Source organism: Eptesicus fuscus, chromosome 7, assembly GCF_027574615.1.
Source record: "Eptesicus fuscus isolate TK198812 chromosome 7, DD_ASM_mEF_20220401, whole genome shotgun sequence".
NCBI lineage: Eukaryota > Metazoa > Chordata > Mammalia > Chiroptera > Vespertilionidae > Eptesicus > Eptesicus fuscus.
In genome coordinates, this window is record NC_072479.1 from 79,303,456 (window position 1) to 79,324,882 (window position 21,427).

Consider the following 21,427-nt stretch of genomic DNA (forward strand, 5'->3'; position numbering starts at 1 on the left):
CCTTTATATTAGTAGTTGTAGAACTTTTGTTCAGCTAGGTTTCAGGCAGTTTTGAATGATGGTTGTTCTGTAGTTCAGTTGTAATTTGATGTGGCTGTAGGAGGATTCCAGTACCATGTTTACCTACGCCACCATCTTGACCAGAAATCTCCCATCACAAAAGATGTTTGAGTGTTGGTTGAGTGTTGTTATGTTCTGAATTGAGATACATAGCAGAGTAGAATAATGTCTCTTTACCTCTTCTGTTGCCTTGAGTGTTGGAGAAGAATGCATCATTCCTGAGAGAGTGTCTCAAGAACAAGGTTTTCCATTTTAAAGTAAGTGATGCTTTTCATTTATTCCAGTTGTTATCCTCAATCCATGCTATTAGCTTGAAATGAAGAGTCAAAGTATTAAAAATTTTGTTGTCCATGTACATGAAACTGGAAAATATTCTGACACTATTAAATTTTTTAAGATATTGGATGAAAATTGTAAATGAACATTTTATGTGTTTTTCTTAAGATTGAAATTCATTATTTGCTAATGTAGTTACTTACTTTCTCAAGTCATTTCATAAAATATTTATTTCAATTTGCATCCACTTAATCATTTTCATCAATAAAATATTTAATATTTTCTACTTCTTATTAGCAAAAAATATAACTGTATGTTAATTTTGGACTAAGATATTTTTATCAGTGTACATCATTTATTTCACAAAATACAGAGAATTTTGATTTGGGATTTATTATATTTTATACATAGTTGTTATTGAATTATATACAAAAGCTGAACAAAGGATTTAATACATGCATGTATACATTTACCAAAGGAATAATATGCTTAATATTATATTTCTCACTTCATAAATAATTCATAATTTTACACATAACAGTCTTGTAAATTAAAATATAAAATGGCATTCTGTAATGCTTTCAGCTGAGAATATGGATAAATTAAATTATATTAGACATTAAGCATGTTAGTCTTAATGACTACTTTTAGTAATCTAGTTTATAAGGTCATATTCCTAATTTATTTCACAGTGATTTTTATATTTCTAAAAATATGTATTAATATTTTCATTGGAAATGAGAACTTGAAGTCCATTTTTATTTTTTGATTTGGCTGATTGGTTTGACAATGAGGGTTGGTTTTGTTAATTAGGTTATATCCTGGGTATTTTCCACTCATTAAATGAGTTAATTTTGCAAGTCCTGAAAACAACTATTAAAAAATTATTATTGCATATACAAAGGTATATTGAATTTAATATTCAATGTTTTCCTCCTTGTCTGAGTGTATTAGATTAAATAAAATGCCTTTAAGTCCGAGTTGCAGACCTAAGGCTAGTTGCTGGATAAGATTTGGCAAAGCCTTTGTTCTCTTCCTGGAAACCAAAACCATCATTGACTCTAACAAAGAGAGCCCTTTGCAAATAAGTTGCTTTCCAATTCTTTGCTTTCAATACAGTAGAAGGGCTACCTAACAAGTTATCAATTGATATAGCATTAGAAATAATTTTTGATAATATATTACTATGTGAGTTTTGGTATAAAACTCAGAACTAACTATGGTACATTTAAATTCAGAAAAATTTAAGGACTAGAGTGACAGTATTGTAAGAAAACTCTTGTCATTTCTATCTACATATGTACCTGATCAAGTTTTCTCATTGCTTAAATCTATGACGTAAAAATAAAGACAGATTTGATACTAAACATGCTTATCACATGATCTCACTCATATGTGGAATCTAATCAACAATATAAACTAATGAACAAAAATAGACCCAGAGACGTGAAGACATAGATCAGACTGTCAAACCTCAGAGGGAATGTAGGGGAGTAGGGGTGAGGGGAAGAGGGGGGAAAGTTCAACAGATGAACTCATGTGCATGTGTGCATAACCCATGGACACAGATGGTAGGGTGGTGAGGGCTTGGAGAAGACAATGGGGACAAAAAGGGACATATACTTTCAACAATAAAGATTTATTTAGGGAAAAAAAAATGGTAGGAGGGACACAGCTGCAGGTGATCTGGTCTCACACCCACATGTGGCAGTTAAAAATCAGGACAGATATCTAGGCTCTGGAGGTTACCCCTAGGGGGTAAGAGGTCCCGGCTCCACACCAGGCCTCCCAGCCCAGGGTTTCCATTCCAGGAAGAGAAGTCCCCATTTCTTCTGGCTGTGAAAAACCATGGGTATTGTGGCTGAGTGAGATGGAGGGCTGCTGGAGTCCCAGGTGTTCCTCTTAAAGGGCTCCCAAATGGACTTGGACTCACTCAAGTTGAGCTCCAGCACTAGGGCAGCACCTCAAAAGGCACCAAGGACATACGGCAGGAACGGAATTGTCGTGTCAGAAAGAGAGCTGGAGGGGAAGCTTTTTCCCAGACAGATGTGCTGGCAGAGGCCACTGTTCCTTTTCTGAGTCCTTCCCAAACAGAGCTGGCAGGGGTGCACCATATCTGAGTCTCAGTCAATCTGTCTAACTGTTCACCCTGTCCTGGTGATTCCCTGAGACCCTGCCCCACCCAACTTTCAGGCCCAACCAAGCCATTTCCAGAGCTTTTTCATTCAAACAGCCCTCGTGGCTGAGGTTTTGGACTTCCCTAAAATCTTTTAAATAAGCAGTACCTGGTCTCTGCATACCCTGTTTCTCTTGCTAAGTGCTCCCAGGCCTGGCCCTAGCTGCAGCCAGCTTTGATTCACATCTTGGCCTCTCCTGGGCACTTCCAAGCCCAGCACAAGTAGGAGCCAAATGCAGATCACTCATGTCCGTGTCCACATTCAGGGCACAGGCAGTGACTGACCTTGAACCTCCCAGAGAGCCCAGAGCCACTACAACTGATGGACAGCTTCAGACAAGGCTATATAACAACCCAACGACAACAACAAATACTTGATATAAATATTTTATTACAAAATGTCACTGCTTACAATATATCTGAAATTATAGGCAATCATTTAAGCTTTTTAATAAATAGTCTTAAGTGTAACTTATGTGCAAGTGGACATATAGTTTTTCAAAACTCTTTTGAGAATTTTAAGGATTTGTCAGCTGACAAACTCTGCCTTAGGGATCATGCTCTCTTGGTGACAACTTTTAAAGTCTGTCTTTTTGTTCATTGCTGGAAATATTCTACCCTGATTAGTGGCCAAACCTCTTTATCTCTAAGAGGAGATTGTACAAAGGCCTCAGGAATTTTCCCACATTCAGGATCAAATGCTTGGTTTAATATGCAAGGCCCTTCAATTTAGCCCAGCTTACTGCTACAGCCTCTTCACTGTCCCAGCCGTAACTCTACATTCCCACCACATCCAGCATCCCAGTGACTCCTCGACAATGCCAGGTCCTTGCGTACTTTGGTGTCATTGTACATTACATTTCTAGTGCTGGCAGTCACATTCTCACTGTCAAAGGCAAAAAAAGCCGGAACAACTAAAGAGATTAATTTTATTCAGAATATTGCAATAGGGAAAGCATTCCGCATGTGAGGATCAGAGAATCTTGGCAGAGAGTCTTTGCCTTGGATTTCATTTGCTCTGGTTTTGCCTAAGTTATAGGTAGAATGAGTTTATGCTTGGGGTTGTTTTTTTGTAATCAGAGAGAGTCTGAGTCAGCCAGATGAACAAGAAAGGTTTACCTCTCTTCCAAGCTAGTTTTGGGGGACAAACAGTTCTGCCAGTCATATATTAGATAGGTGGTACTTCGAAGTAAGCCCCTTTTAGAATACAATAGGGTAAGGGGTTTTAGAAAACGAAAGGTTGGGAGGCTTAACCATTTCTATTTTCTACCACATAGCTTAGCTAAAATCAACAGAGTCACCACCTTTATCTAGTAAACTTTTTTAAGAAATTGATTTCAGAGAGGAAGGAAGAGGGAGAGAGCGAGAGAGAAACATCAGCGATGAGAGAGAATTATTGATCGGCTGCCTCCTGCATGACCCCTACTGTGGATTGAGCCCACAACCTGGGCATGTGTCCGTGACTGGAACTGAACCCTGGATTCTTCAGTCCACAGGCCGACACTCTATCCACTGAGCCAAACCGGCTAGCGCTAATAAACTCTTGTTAAACCTTTCAGTCTGTTACTTCCTTTGCCAAGCTGTCCCAGTCAGATTCCCCAGGAAGGAAACCCTGAGACGGAGATTTGCTTGTCCTCTTGGAATGAACACCTGTGGGGAACAGGTGAGGAAAGCAATTTTGGTTGAAGAAGGGCTCAGCAAACCAAATCTGGTCCACAGCCTGTTTGTGTGTGTGTGTGTGTGTGTGTGTGTGTGTGTGTGTGTGTGTGTGTGTATGGAGACATATGTACTATTTGTAATACTTTAAACAATAAAATAAAATAAAAAAAGGATGTTTTTTACGTTTTTTAACTGCTGGGGAGAAAAAGAATACCTGACAGAGATTGACCTTATGTGGTTGGCAAAACTTAAAACATTTATTCTCCAGCCTTTTCAGAAAGAGTTTGCCTACTCTCAGGTTAGAAAGGGGAAGGTGAACTGATGATGCAGTCACAACAAAGGCACTGACCAATCAGAAGCCAGGATAACCACTCAGAGTTGTCTTGAATGAGTGCAAGGGGGCGGGGCCTCCCAGCGTCAATCAGGGCTCCAGTCCTGGTGGGGTGAGCATGCCCTGGTTGAGGGGATGGGGATGGCAGCATCCACAGTACAAGTCTTCCTAACGTCCCTAAAGAGAGTTTGTTGCTTTCCTCTTTTTTTCCCCCTTGCAGTACACAGTTTATGACTCTACTTATGTAATTAGTCCTTTGCATGCAGGATCTGGCACAAAGAATGGGCTCAGTAAATATTAGCTGAATGAAGAAATATTCCAGCTTTTCATAAGCCTGAAAAATAGAAAATAAGCCATCCAGGATTTCATAGAATAAGTCATTGGAAGGATCTTTTAAAATTCATGTTCCTTGCAAAGTAGATCTTAATTTATTTTCCCCAAATGGGTATGAATGGATTCATGACACTTAAAGGCAAGAAAAGTAGAATGTCCAATTTCAATCATGTAGTTGGGGTTGGGAGTAATTCTTCCTCTGGTTGCATGAGCAGCCGTGTCAGTGTTCTTGACACTTCCTGGCATTTGGTGGGAATAGTATGCTGCCTCTGCCAGACTTTTATTAGCCTCATTTATCTCTACCTTTAAAACCCCAAACCTGCCATCTCCTGCCACTTGAGGGTAAGCCAACTTAATTCACTTTCTTTGGACTTGAATCAGAAAAAGCCATTCGTTTTAGGACAAGGGAATCGAGAATTCAAAACTCTGCTTCCCATGAAGGGGACTATTACTTTTTAAAATTCTTTTTATCTGGATCTAGAGGAGCAAAGGTACTAATCCTAATATATATAAAGAGCTAGGTGGCGTCACGACCGAATGGGCAACTGGTCACCATGAAGTGCATGGAGCACCTCTTGGTCCCCTCCTCTCCCCCAGCCCCTGAGCCACTCACCATGATGGGGGCGGGCTGGCGGTGGCGCGGGACTGGAGACTTGAGTGGCGGTGGCGGGCTGCTTCGAGGGGTGGCTGTGAGCTTAGCGGAGCAGTCACCCAGGTGGCAGTGAGTTTTGCGAAGCAGTCACGGGGCACGGGAGTTTCGCGGAGCAGTGGTAGGGTTGGGGGAGTTTTGCTGGAGCATCCAGCGGCGAGCTTTGAGGGGTGGGGGAGCCTCGCAGAGCAGTCGAGGGGCCACGAGCATCACAGAGCGTCCCAGGGTGGGGAGCTTCACGCAGTGTCGCAGGGCGGCAGAGGCCATGTGACGGAGGCCAGGCTAGGCCTAGGGACCCTAACCATGCACAACTTTGTGCATGCTGGGCCTCTAGTGTCACAATAATGCTTCATTAAAATTACTATCTTCAAATGCTAGGAAGCTTGAGATAACACCCGAAGTTTCATTATTAAATAGTAGTAACTATCACTCTTTATAAGGACACTAATTATTTGACATATAATTCTTCTTGTTTCTGTAGTATTACAGCATTATGACTTTGAGCTCCTGGGGAGCGAGGATCATCACTCACATTACTTTTCAAATTCCACAGTTCCTGGCCCAGGAGTGTTTCAGGCAATCACTTACAGAATGAATCGATGGAAAGTAGATTCTTTAAGTCATAAGTCCAAGGTTATAAAACATTACAGGTTATGGTTTATGCTTTACTCCATCGATGGCAGATGAATTCAGTTTGATTTAGAGATTCCCGTGTTCTGTAGGCCTTTGGAAAGAGTTTACTGTTGGTATCATTTGAAGTTTCTCCACAATCACTTTCCCAGGAGTAAGCTAATAGGGTGGGAATGCAGAAGAGGGGTATAGTTTTATTTGATGGACAGCTGACATTGATTTCTAACTCTGGATTTGATGAATGGCGATGGCAGAGGGGTTGGGCAGGAATCTTGCATTCTACTGTTTCCATATTTTCCTATGTTAGCCATTCCAAGCACCTTTTGGCATCAGGGTATAAAAGCCATATTTTAATAATATGCTTAAACATTATCCTGTCTAATAAAAGAGTAATATGCAAATTAACCACACCTCCGTACACGCACAAGCCATGCCCACCAGCCAAACAAGAGGGAGTATGCAAATTAACCCAACCAAGATGGCTGCAGCCACGGAGAGAGTAGGAGGCTTGAGTTTCCCTGGCAATGGAGGAAGCCAAGCTTTCCGCACACTCTGGCGGGCCCAGGCCTCCACTCAAGGGTACAAAGTTTCAATTATAGAAGGTAAGTAAATTCCAACAGAAATGGCTGCAGCCACGGAGCGAGCAGGAGGCTAGGCTCCACTCCAGACTACAAAGTTTCAATTGTAGAAGATAAATAAATTCCAGATAACAGGACCTCTGCTTGGGTCCTGGGGGGAGTGGCCGGCCTGCAAACCACCACAGGCCCCTCGCCCAGGCCGCCCCACCCCCCAAGGGAACCTCCACCCTGATCCGGGACACCTTTCAGGGCAAACCAGCCGGCCCCCACCCGTGCACCATGCCTCTATCCCAGGCATCCTCAAACTACGGCCCGTGGGCCACATGCAGGTGTTTTTGCCGTTTTGTTTTTTTACTTCAAAATAAGATATGTGCAGTGTGCATAGGAATTTGTTCATAATTTTTTTTAAACTATAGTTCGGCCCTCCAATGGTCTGAGGGACAGTGAACTGGCCCCCTGTTTAAAAAGTTTGAGGACCTCTGCTCTATCCTATCTAATCCTATCTAATAAAAGAATAATAGGCAAATTGGAACACACAAGATGGCTGCCCCCATGTGGTCAAAGATGACTGATCCCATGTGTACACAAGATGGCCACCACAAGATGGCCAGCAGGGGAGGGCAGTTGGGAGGAACCAGGCCAGCAGAGGAAGGAAGTTGGGGGTGACCAGGCCTGCAGGGAAGGGCATTTGGGGTCAAACGGGCCTGCAGGGGAGAGCAGTTGGGGGGGGGGACCAGGCCTCCAAGGGAGGGCAATTAGGGGTGACCAGGCCTGCAGGGGAGGGCAGTTAGGGGCAAAAAGGCTGGCAGGGGAACAGTTAGGCATCAATCAGGCTGGCAGGGGAGTGGTTAGGGGGTGATCAGGCTGGCAGGCAGAAGCAGTTAGGGGCAATCAGGAAGGCAGGCAGGCGAGCAGTTGGAACTCAGCAGTCCTGGATTGTGAGAGGGATGTCTGTCTGCCCGTTTAGGCCCGATCCTACTGGGATCGGGCCTAAACAGGCAGTTGGACATTCCTCGAGGAGTCCCAGATTGGAGAGGGTGCAGGCTGGGCTGAGGGACCCCCCCCTCCCAACCCCCATGCATGAATTTCGTGAACCAGGCCTCTAGTTGTATATATTTTGAGTTTGGCTATAAAAATGCCCATAATATTTTTGACTGCTGCAATATTAACTGTAGAAATGCACTGTATTTCCCTGACTCACATCTCTTGGGGTAGATGTAAATTGGCTATCTAATATCAAGTCTAGTGCTGTCTGTTCTTTGTGCAGAAATTCCAGGGCATCCTGAGAGTACATGTGATTGTGTGGCAAGGGCACAAAGCATCTCTAGTACCTATTTAAAAAGTGTCAACTGATCTTTTGTTATACTGTCATTGCCCAGAAAAATATCGCTAATCATTTTACAGCTAAATTCCTTTGAATGCAGCACTCTGCTTAAAGATAAATGGATTTTGTTTTTTTCTGACATACTCGTTGAAATATAAGAAGTAAAATTTTTCAAATGAATAGCTCAGCAACTTCTTTCTGCTTATTTTCTTTATCATCAGGAAACTAGGTGAGGCAGCAAAATAGAGAACAAAACTGAAGACCAGAATGAGGGAACCTGGAGAAGCAGGTAATTGACTCCACAAAGCAGTTTTATTAAAAAACTAGAGGCCCAGGGCATGGATTCATGCATCGGTGGGGTCCCTCAGCCTGGCCTGCGGGGATCGGATTGTGAGAGGGCACAGGCCAGGCTGAGGGACCCCACTGGTGCGCGACTGGGGAGGGCTCCAGGGCGTGTCTGGCCCATCTCGCCCAGTCCCCATCAGCCAGACCCAGCAGCAAGCTAACCTACTGGTTGGAACATCTGCCCCCTGGTGGTCAGTGAACGTCATAGCAACTGGTTGAACGGTCGAACGATTGGTCAGACACTTAGCATATTAGGCTTTTCTTATATAGGATGATTAGAATGTTGTGCAAGTCACAGTAAAGTTATGCTCTATCTTTATGGTCAGACTTTCATAATCTACTGACCTGGTAAGAAATACACTAACTTTCTAATTTCAGTTATAATGCTACCCTCCTCACAAGTCCTGGCCTCTTGATCTCTCTTAGACCATGCATTGGTACCACCGCAGCCTATGAAGCCAAACCCATCTATTCCAATCACCCCCCGGACAAGAAACAGATATTTTCCTTCCCGGTTTCAGTTTGTATTTATCTTGAGGAATTCAACCTCAGACACGAGTAACATATCTGGCCGGCTTTGTTCACAGCACAGCCTTCCCCAGTCCTCGACCTCTGTCTTTCCGCTGCAGGTCTTCCACAGCTGCATGAGCGGGCGATGGAGTGTGGTGCTCTCTCCCTGATGAGTGAGGGGAGGGAACGTGTAGGGGACATTTCACTTCATCTTTAGGGGCTTTAAGTTCATGCTGCTTCTGAGTAAGTAAAACAATCTTTAGTTCTGGTTACTTTTTCTTTAATTTCCTCTTTTTTTTTTGCTTGTGGTTATTTATTTTGGTTTGTTTAATTTTTAAAATTTGTTTTCTTGTTCTCTTGTTTCAGATTTTTTTTATTCACCCATGTTTCAATTTTTTTTCTTTTCATTACTCATAACCCATTTCTTTTCACTCATCCCGCAGAGGCAACTATTCTAATACATTTCATGTACATTAAAAACATGTATTATTTTTAAAATTTGTCTTTATTGTTGAAAATATTACAGCTGTCCCTTCCCCAGGCCTTCTCTGCACTATTATCTGTGTCCATGGGTTATACATGTAAGTTATTTGGCTAATCTCTCCCTGCCCCCCACCCCTTCCCTTTGAAATACAGAGTCTGTTGCATGCGTCAATGTCTCTGGATCTAAAATTATGTATTCTTGAAAAATGGGTATAGTAGTGAGCATCTATTTTTAATTTCTGCATTTGTTATTGTGATGTGAATTGCACCATGCCTTACTCTTTGTTAATTTAGTAGTGTGTTTTTAAGATCCACCCATATTGCTCTGTGAGCATTACTTCCAGCTGTCCATGGTCGTCCGTGGTGTGCATCAACCACCTTTACCTTCTAACGCACCAGTGATGGACTTCCAAATTGCTATTAACTTCCTGCCACAACAAGCAACACTGCCATGACAATCCTTGTACATGTTTCCTACTAGACAAATGTGGGAATTTTGGAAGAAAATACATCCAGGAACAATTGCTAAGTCATAGGGTATGCATATATTAATTTGACTAAATAATGCCAGGTTGCTCCTGAGAACAGCATCTTTTGTCTGACTTCCCACCAGAAATGCATAAGAATTGCTACACACACAAACACACATATTTACCATAAGTTTCTTAAATAAGCTTTTAAAAATAGATGTATCAAAAAATATTAGCTGTTTTAATTCGCATTTCTTTGATTCTATCATATTTTTTTGTAGGGTTTTGGATTTTCTGTTCTGTAAATTGTCTGTTTATGTACTTTGCCCATTTTCCTAGTAGGATTGCTGTCTTCCACTTGACTTAAGCATCTTTTTATGTCAAACTGTATATGTGTAAGATTTACTTCTTTTTTACAGTTTTTCACTCAAGACCTGGGTAATTTTATCATTCACCGACCACAGGATGATAATTTTAAAAGATCTGCTAAAACATATGAGCATTATTGTTAATTTGTTTTATAAAGAAGTTATATATTATTTCTTTTTTGATGCCATCCATTTGCAGGCAACTTGGCAACATAAATGACAATGTCCTTGTTAGGATAAGTTGCTCCAATTATCAGAAGATAAAAGAGAAATAAATTTGGCATCGAATCTCACTTTCCTCATAATGAACAGCTAACCACCACGGTAAAGGAAATGGGGCTGGGTCTTTCTAAGCATCCTCTCGAAAATTAGGTGTTGCTCAAGCTCATCCTTTCGATCCAGCCCCTCATATATACTTCTAATTTCTGCCTTGTGAACTTTGGGATAATAGGGAAAATAGAACAAAATGTGAAAATAACACTTGACCAGGACCATAGCATTAAAGTTGCATGATGTTGAAAAAAAGCACTCAAATGCTCAGTTTCCCAATGTGTAAATGAAGAGATAAAGCTGTACGACGATTACAATCAATTTCTTATTAAAAAACTAAAACCAAATTCAAAAGACCTTTGAAACTTTCTCCAAGCTTAGAAGGGCTAGCACAGTGGTCGGCAAACTGCGGCTCGCGAGTTTGGTCCCTTGAGTGTGGCTCTTCCACAAAATATCACGGCCTGGGCGAGTCTATTTTGAAGAAGTGGCGTTAAAAGAAGTTTAAGTTTTAAAAATTTGGCTCTCAAAAGAAATTTCAATCATTGTACTGTTGATATTTGGCTCTGTTGACTAATGAGTTTGCCGACCACTGGTAGCAGAAGCTTGGAACATGGATTTTTAAAAAAAAATATATTTTATTGATTTTTTACAGAGAGGAAGAGAGAGGGATAGAGAGTTAGAAACATTGATGAGAGAGAAACATCGATCAGCTGCCTCTTGCACACCCCCTACTGGGGATGTGCCCGCAACCAAGGTACATGCCCTTGACCGGAATCGAACCTGGGACCCTTGAGTCTGCAGGCCGACGCTCTATCCACTGAGCCAAACCGGTTTCGGTGGAACATGGATTTTTTTAACACAGGATGGAATCAGTTGTTAAGCAATACCCAAAGAAAAGAATTCTTTATAGAAATTAGAACATACAATGGTTAATGAAAATATATTAACATGGCTGATATATAATCTTTACCTAATAGGCCCTGATATATACATTGTAATGGACTTTTTAACACATGTGTAGTGTTTTTATGTCAGAATTATAAAGCTCATTATATAGAAACTAGAACCAGTGCACTAATTCATGCATGCGGGGGGCGGGGGGAGCACCAATGGCCAGCTGGGGGAGGTACCTCAGGAGGTTGGCCACTGACCCCAAGGAGGGAGCCAGCCCTCAGCCCCCCTGGGAAAGAGGCTGTGTTTGCCGCCACCCACCCCAGGTTCCCCGTCCCAGCCTGGGGCCCAAAGGCCCTGGCAGGGTCGGGAGAGGAGGCGATGGTTGCTGGTCTGGGCATGGAAGGAATGGATGCCCCACCACCATGCGGTTTCCAGCCTCTTCCCTCCTCCTTCCCTCATTGCCGCACTGCCACCATGGTGGGTGGGCGGCCCCTGGGGAAGGGAGAGGACAGGAGCAAGACAAACCCTTGTGTTGAGGGCTGACTTTCAATAGATCACAGAGAGGAAGCTGCTCTGCTATGTCCCAACCCCAGAAGCAGGTCTCTATGAAGGGCTTAGCGCCAGGAGCTGATGGGGGATGGCAGGCTGGGGGAAGGGGCTGCAGGAGGTTGTCTGTGGGAGTGCACTGACCACCAGGGGGCAGCTCCTGCATTGAGTGTCTGCCCCTTGGTGGTCAGTGCGTGTCATAGCGATTGGTCGACCTGTCGTTCCAGTTGTTTGGTCATAAAAGTCGCTTAGGATTTTATATATAGATAAAAATTCTTAACTCCCTAAAGATATACATGGACATTTTATGAAAAAATGCTAAGTTTTCAGTCCAATCTAGACTTCCCCAAAATGGGTTCTGTGGAATATTAGTAAGTTTTATTTGAAAGTGGGTCCCATAAATAAACATATTTATTCAGCAAATATTGATTTCCTACCATGTGTCAGGCATTATTTAGGCTCTGAGGATATTTTGATACACAAGATAAACAAAGTTGCTGACCTATAGGCATTTGTATTCTGATGTAGGAAGCCAGACTTTTAAGAAGTAAAAATGATGATGAGTGCCATAAAGGAAATAAATTTGGGGATGCTGTGAGAAGTAATTAGGAAGGGCCCTTTCTTGAGAGGTGAGGCTTGAAGGATGAAGAGGAGTTAATGATGAGACGAGCTAAAGGACATACATTTTCAGGCAGAGGGAACCAAGTACAAAGGCCTCATGTAGGAAAGGGCTTGGCATGGAAAAGGCAGAGAAGGGAGCCTAGTGGACAAAAAAGTGGTCAGCAAGAGGAGAGTGGTGGGTGATGAGGTTGAGAGTAAGCCATGGGCCAGAGGTCCTAAGGCCTTCTAGACCACATATGAAGATTTTACTTTAAGCAAATTAAACCTATTGGTATGCCTTAGGAATAAGCAGGGGATCAATTTATATTTTTACAAGCTGATTCTGGAGACTAAAAGTGGAAGCAGAGATACAAATTAGGAAGATGTTGCAATATTCCTGTAAGAAAGGCCATTGCCATAGCAACTGTGGTGGAGGGAAGTGGACAGATATTTCTTTGGAGGTCAAACTCAGAGACCTTGCAAATAGATTAGATAAGGATGATGAGGGGGAAAAGGAAGAATCAAAGATGACTTTCAGGTGATACTCACCTAAGTTGTTTTTTTTTTTTTTTAGAGGTAGACTATCTCAGAGCCTTTAATGTATATGAGACTTTCCCAGTGGGGGCTTATGTAACATTTTTGAACTTGTTTGTTTACTGAATCCCAGGCACTTCTTTTTAAACCGTAGAACATCCTTTGTGTCTGCATTCACCTCTTGATGCCTTAAAAATTAAAATATTTAGTGCAAAAGGTATCTGTGTTTAAAGGAAACTGCAATAGAGTTTATTTTCTGCCTTCAATGTATTCATCCATTTAATCATCCATCTGTCTATTCAACAAATATCTTCTAAACACACATTATGTTCCAGATTCTGTGATGGAGTCACCAAAGTAAATGAAAATAAGATCATTTTCTTTAAAGCATACATCTTTTAAAAACTATTTTTTGAAAACTAATTTAAAATAATGAATTCAGTGATGCGAAGAAAAAATGGAAACAGAGTTAGTAATAAGTCAGTGAAAATGTCTTACAAAATAATTTTGGAGAGAGTTAAATAATTTGCAGTAATATAAGGGCATTGCAGTCCCTTAGAAAGAAGGAAGCTGAGATACATATTTGGACCAGTTGGGTAGCCAGGTCAAATTGTTCTTGAGGTTCTGAAGGGTTTGATATGAGGTATTCCCAGGTAAAATGAATACAGTATGACAATGGGATATTGGCGGGTGGGGTAGAAGTACATCCTGGACCCAGCTAAGTAAGTTAATGCAGTTTAACTCAAATTATCAGTCACATTTTCTGTGATTAGATGTATGCTGGGAGTTCAAGAAAATGCACAGCATGGTGCTATCCATACTATTAAAAGGGTAATATGCAAATTGGTCATGACACCCTCACAGTAACAACCAAACAGCAGGCTGCGAGGGGCAACCAGACCGGCAGGGGGGTTAGTGAGGGGCAACCAAACGACGACCAGCAGGCAAACAAACAAGTGCAAACAACGACCAGGCCAGCGGGGGGGGGGGGGGGGGGGGGGCGGGCAGTGAGGGGCGACCAGGCCAGCAGAGGGGAACAGTGAGGGGCAACAAAGCTGGCAGGGGGGCTGTTGGGGGCGACCAGGCCAGCAGGGGGGCAGTTGGGGGCGACCAGGCTAGCAGGGGGAGTTAGGGGCTATCCGGCTGGCAGGCAGAGGCGGTGAGGGGTGACCAGGCTGGCAGCGGGGGCAGTGAGGAGCAACCAGGCTAGCGGGGGTGTAGTTAAAGGTGACCAGGCTGGCAGTGGGGGCAGTTGGGGGTGATCAGGCAGGCAGGCAGGTGAGCAGTTAGGAGCCAGCGGTCCCTGATTGTGAGAGGGATATCCGTCTGCCGGTTTCTGCCCGATCCCTGGGATCAGGCTGAAACTGGCAGTCGGACATTCCCCGCGGGGTCCTGGATTGAAGAGGGTCCAGGCTGGGCTGAGGGGACTCCTGTGCGTGAATTTCGTACACTGGGCCTCTAGTGTAACTATAAACAGCTACGGTCACAGGTTTTCTTCTCCTATTTCTTGAAGCTTTGCCATTAGAGATTATGACAAATAATCTTTGCCATTCTAGAAATTCTGAAGAGATCAGTTTGACATAAGATTACCACAGCTAGACATGGATAATTTAATTTCAAATATACACTGAAGACCCATTGAACTTTAGGGCTTTGTTATGCTATAGTAATAGTTTGGCAAAAGAGCCCTGGTTTTTCTTTATTATTATTTTTTATGCATTCAAAAGAATTTGAGCTGTTGGATTAAAGGTTGCTTATATAAAAATGAGATATAAAAATAAGTACTGAAGTGAATGTGGGAAATACTCATTGAGAAACATTGGGATACTGCTCATGTATCTTTGCTAAAAACCATATAATATTTATGAAAATTTTCTCTTTCTTTACCCTCTCATTCCATGACTGTTTTTGATCTGAAGATTGCATTTGCAGCTTTTAGGGTCACAGATCAGATTCCTAGGGAATAAAAAAACAAACCTGTCCAATTAGTAAATCCTACTCACACCATAATTTTTTAAATTTTATTCATATGAGTTGGGAGCATGAACATGGTGCTTGCAAAGTGAAGGCATTTTACATATTAAAAAGTAAGGCTAAAATAGTGCCTAGGAAGAGAAGAACAGTGTGATAAGCATTATATTTGTGTAATAAAATTAATTCAGGAAAGTGTTACATTTATAACCTAGAAAAGGTTGTTTTTCTCAAGTTAAATTAACTAAGACACACAGAAAAAATACTTGAAATCCTTACAAACACATTCTTAATTAGTGCTACAAACTACTAGCTATTTAAACTAATGACATTTCTAAATGAACAAATGGTTGAAATATACTTGGGGAATCTCAGGTATTCTAAAAACAAACCCTGTACTGTGTCAGAAATCACATGAATGAATGTGTGTGTGGTATCTTCTGATTTCCCAGATTCACTGTCTTCTCTTCACCACTCTATGACTAGCCTTGGGAGGCTCCTGTGCATGGACTGAATTAATGGACCTTCTTGCCTTCTGGTCTTTTATTGGATTCACAGGCGGGGCGCTCTGGCAGAAGCTGGAGGAAGAAGAACATTTATGACCTTGGGTCTTTGGCTAAGGGGTGGTCTCCTCAAGCCTGCCGTATCCCTCCACAGAAGGTTTTAGTGGCCACTTCCTAATCTTGTACTCAAGATGTGAACTGCTCTTATGTTATTCCACTGTCCCTTGTGTTCCCAGATCTTTGTAGATAATCTCCTCATTATACCTTCTTTAAACTATCTGATTTGTATTTGCATCTGTTTCCTATTGGGACGTACACATTAAATTTGGAAGGCAAATCTTGTCCCTGGAGCCTCCTTAAGGGATCTGTATGCCCATGTGGCATATAATACGGCATCAAGAATGAGTTCTCAGGGAAATATAGTGTGGGAATTACGTATATTCTTACCATGTTCCAGACACTATGAAAGATCTCTAAAATGCAAAGCTGTACCTCTAATTCTGAGGCATTTGTAAATTAGAATTTCTGAAAGGCGGAGAGTTTGGTTGGATTGAGGATTGATGCACCCAGAAACTTTCTCTTATCTTTGGAAAATACTGCGTGGGAAGCTCTGGCCAACCTGAGACTGATGGAAACTCTCTTCTCTTGGACATTTATTTATTCACCAACAATTTATTGTTCACATAACATGTGTGAAACATCATGGTAGGAGTGCATTTAACCCACATTTAACAGATAAAACAAATATCAAAGATGCTATATATTTGAACTTTGCCCAGTGTCACAAAAGTAGTAATTGGTAGAATTGGAACATGAACTTAGATATTCTGACTCAAAGTTTCATAGATTTCCACTACATTGTATATGAATAAAATAAAAATCCCCTTAAGAGAAACAGACAAATATGTATATTTAATATTAAAATTATGGTTGACAAATATCAAGGCAGAATTAGAGATAAAATGTGTTCACATTTAGAGAATGTAGGGAGCACTTCTGGTGAAGCTTCTGTTAGACTTCTTGGGAAAGACGGTTAAGTCCAGTTTACCCGTATTAGATCCATGGAAGAGGAGGGGGCATTAAGATCACGGATGACCTGGGAATGCTAAGCCAGGCAATTTGAAATGTAGCCCCTAGTCAGTAGGTATTTTTTAAACGTGTTTGATCAAGATTGTGAGTGATAAGAGTAACCACTTGAGGTTTATGAAAATTAATATGGCAGGACTTCATAGAATAGGTTGGTTATTTTAAAAAAAATGAAGGCAGACCTGTTAGAAAACTTGATAAGTGAAAAGTAACAAATATTATTGATAAGGTATCAAAGGGAATAAATAAGAAAAATACTTGCAGAGACAGAAATCAAAATACCCAATGACTAATTGAATTTTAGGAAATACGAAAGAAGTTAAGGAGCCCTGATGTTTTGGCCTTGCATTGAAGGCAAGATATTACTTCTAAGAGTAGAAAAGAAGAAAGAGTAATTTGCTTGAGGAAGAGAGAGGTGGAAAATAATAAAAGCTTAGTTCTGGAAATGTTGATTTTGACACTATAAGGTAGAATTTATATGTAATATTCAAAATGTAGAAATGAAGCCCAAAGCCAAATTGATTGGAGTCATCTGTATAATTATTTAGTAGATGTCTTATATTCACTTATAGACCACTGGAGAAACAGGGTTGGAGGGATGGCAGAAGTGAATGCGGACCAAGGGGGAACAGTGTCAAGGTAGGATATTCTTGGAGTTCAAGTATAACTGAGAGAGGTGTTTATGTAAAGCTGCTCTGACAGAGGGTGTTCAAAGTTGTATCTCAGAATATACTGCTTAGTGACAAATTCTTTAATGAAGTAAAAAAAAAAGTAGAAAAATAAGCAATAAAAATAAGCCAAGAAAGAAGAAAAAAAGATATAATATTCTATTAAAAAGCTCTGTTTAGAAGAGCTACTTAGTATTAGGCCATAGACAATAAGTACTGGAGTTTAATCAGTGCTGTCATATCTGATGAATGCTATAAAAATGGGCTAGTTGCTGAAAAACTTGGTGAATGAGGGTGATAATGTAAAAAGAAGAGGATGGAGAATTAAAGTTTGGAGGATGCCTATGTTTGAGTGTAGGGTATAGGTGGGAGGAGAAATGAGAGGGATTACAGAAGGGGAGACTAAGAAGCAGTTACAACTGAGGAAATAAAAGTTTTTCAGGATAAAGAAATAGTCAAGTTCCCATGGTGATAACTGAGGGAAGGTCACTGGAATAAACAATTGTGATACTGAAAACTGTTGAGATAGGTTTTTATTAGACTGTTGCACTGGAAGCTAGAAGGTTCAGAGTTAAGGCAGCATGAGGTGGTATAAAGAGTAGTAGTTTTAAAGTGTGACAGACCCAAATTGGAATCCCAGTTCTGTCACTTACCAGCTGTGTCAATTTGGCAAAGTTCCTTAAGGATATTCTTAGTTTGCTAAGCTGTAAAAAATAATTCCCAGTTGTATGATTCTTATAAGGATTCAATGAGGCAGATGAAATTGCTTGGTAGAATGCCTAGAATAAAAGTCTTTTAATTAAATCCATTCCTTTAAAAAAAATCAGGTGGTAAGGTAGGAAAAAAAAAGAATAGGATGATTATTTTGAAAAGTTTTATGGTGGAAGGACCTAAGGCATTTGTAGGGAGTTTTTTAGGTTAGTTCTAACTGAGTATGTTTGCTGATAGAAGAGAAGAGCCAAGATGGGAGAGAGGAAGTGAGGAGTCAAGAATGAAGAAGGTAGGAAGGGTTGGGGGTGGGCCAAAAAGGTGAAGGGGATCAAGAAGTACAAACTGCCATTTATAAAATTAGTCATGGGGATGCAAAATATAGCATAGGGGACACAGTCAGTAATATTGTCATAATTATGTGTGATGCCAGGTGGGTGTTATACTTATTATGGTAATCACTTCATAAGGTATATAAATGTTGTATACCTGAAACAAATGTAATTTTCTATGTCAAATATAATTAAAAATAAATTTTAAAAAAGTGAGAAAGTCAACAAGTACCACAACAAAAAGAGTGAAAAGGTAACTGATGAATCAAGAGCCTGGAGGACAAAAGATCAAGGATTTAGGGTCAAGTGCAGAGGAGAAAGAGTTAACTTTAGAAAAATACATAATTTATTTAGAAACTATTTGGAAGGAGAAGAAATTATATATATATATAATTATTATTTTATATATATAAATTATATATATATATAATTATTATTTTTTACAGAGAGTAAGGGAGAGGGATAGAGAGTTAGAAACATTGATGAGAGAGAAACATGCAATCAGCTGTCTCCTGCACATGCCCTATTGGGGATGTGCCCGCAACCAAGGTACATGCCCTTGACCAAAATCGAACCTGGGATCCTTCAGTCCACAGGCCAGCGCTCTATCCACTGAGCCAAACTGGTCAGGGATAGATATATGTTAAGTGTAGAGAAAGGAAGCTGTAGCAACTCTTTTTGAAGCACAATGTCATTTACTAAGTGAAGGAATGATGAACAAGTAGACTGTAAGTCGAGTAGAAAAGTTTGAAAGCCTCTCATGGTGAAGGCTATAGGAGTCAATAAAAAATAATAAATTAACTGCTCATCCGTGACTTATGCAGAGTTGAGATGGGTGTCGCTAGAATTTAGGAAGCAGTAGCCTGGACCTAAGAGGTGTGTCATGATGAGAAAGTTGAGGAGAAGATGTGATAAATCAGCAACATGGCCAAAAATTAGCCAAGTGGCAGTGATCTGAAAATACTTTTCATATTGATTCACTAAAATCTAATCAACTATGAGAACTTCGTAAATATCCTCAGTGTCTAACAGGAGCTTTATTTGTCATCCAAGACCTGCATGATATGTAGATGGGGGTAGTTGGGTATTGTACATTGTGCCAAAGGTTCAAACAAAGAAGGAAAGCTTAAGCCTGCTTTAATCTCAAGGCAACCTGAGGCTAAGACATGTCCTGGACAGCAGGGACTCAACCTGATGTGGGAGCAAGTATAAGGATGTATGCCCCTTCATGGATCTCTGCATGAGTAAAGCATGATATAGTCATTCGACTAGCCCCCTAAAGGAAAGGGCAGAAAATCTTTGACAGAAGATTATGTAAAATTGAAAGAAATATATGACTTTTGAAGAGCCAGATTATCTTAAACTTGGAGTGGGAAATAAAACCAAAGGATTGCTTCAGAGCAGGAGGCAGTCAATGGCAGCTTCAGAATGTAATGAACTGCCTTAGAATGAGGGATCACAACATCAGTCCTGGGGACCTGCAGAGGAATACATGGTTTCTAAAGGAACAAGTACTAGTAGTTTACAAAACCTTAAGACCAATGAAACCTACCATGCTGCATATCTTTAATATCTTTGTTCTTTCATTCATTCCCTACCATATGACAGACAATAATGGACTACATACTTGGAATAGACAAAATTCCTATTTTGATGGAGCATACATTCTAGTTGGAAATGGGCTTAGGGTAGGGCAGACACTGGAATATTAAAATAATACTACACGGAGTCTTCAGGATCTGAAGCATTTTGTGTACATGTGTACATGCCTAGGCTTGTGTTTATTTTTGTGTTCAGAGTGTAGGTTTAGATGTACTAGTAGGTGTGTATGTGTGATAAAGGTACAGAGAAAAGGTGGTAACTGTAGATTTCCTGGCTATGCCAGCCTCCATATAAAGAAAATAACTACCAAATAATATCATCATGGAAATGCTATTGGTGTCACATAAGTTAGTGAAATGCTTTTTTATTTGCTTTATATTGTTTTAAGGTTTGTTGCCTATCAAAGAAAAAAATTGATTCAGTATTGCCAAGATTATTATTATGAGCTAGACAATCTCTTTTGCTCTTGATGAGGTTATAAATTGTTAAATCTTTCTGGAAAGCAATTTGTAATATGTATTAAGAGCATTGATATGTTCATATCTTTTCAATATACAATTTTAGGGAATTTATCTTAAGGGAATAATCCACAATAGGGCAAAGCTTTATGCACAGAGATACTCACTATAGCCTAATTAATAACAGAAATAAAATGCCAAAAATTTAAATTATGTATGAATAATGGTTGTCTTGCTATGGTTCATGAACAGTATATCTTGTAAATAGTTAAAATTATGTCCTCAAGGAGTTTTAATGACATGGGAAAATATTTATGATATAGGAAGTTATGGTTAAAGATCAAGATACAATTTTTTATATGCTGTATAGTTTTAATATTTAAAACAATTCAATAAAATTGGGTGGAAGGAAATAGGCCAAAATGCTTTATACTTTAATCATTTTCTATGATTTGTACATGGGACTTTTATATCCAGGAACACCAATGAATATTATCTTTAAAACCCTGTGTTTTAGAGTAGAAGCTAACTGCCTCTGTGATTGTCCCATAAACCACTGAGTCCTATTCTGGAATGATGTGGGAAATGAACACTTACATATATAAACATAATATCAATTCAATTTTTTGCTAAAGAATTTGTCAGGTGGGTATATTTTAATGCAAAGAGGGCAATTCTTTTTTTATTTCGCTGTTCGTATTTTTTTAGAAAGTTTTTTTTTTTTAACTTTTTGTCATGATAGATAAAAGTTTATCCTTGGTCTCTGGCATTGTGAATCCAGTGAAAGAGTAGAAATGACTTTATGAGACAACAGTTTTACACTATTATTTTAATTAAGTAAATAGAAAGCAGAGATGTGTTACTTTAAGATTAGGGCAATCTTTCTTATATTTTTTTTCCTAATTGTCACCCGGTAAAATGTTTTATTGATTTAAGAGAGGAAGGGAGAGAGAGATAAACGTTGATATGAGAAACATTGAGATTAAAAAAAAAAAAAAAAAAAAAAAAAGCCAAAACCGGTTTGGCTCAGTGGATAGAGCGTTGGCCTGCAGACTGAAAGGTT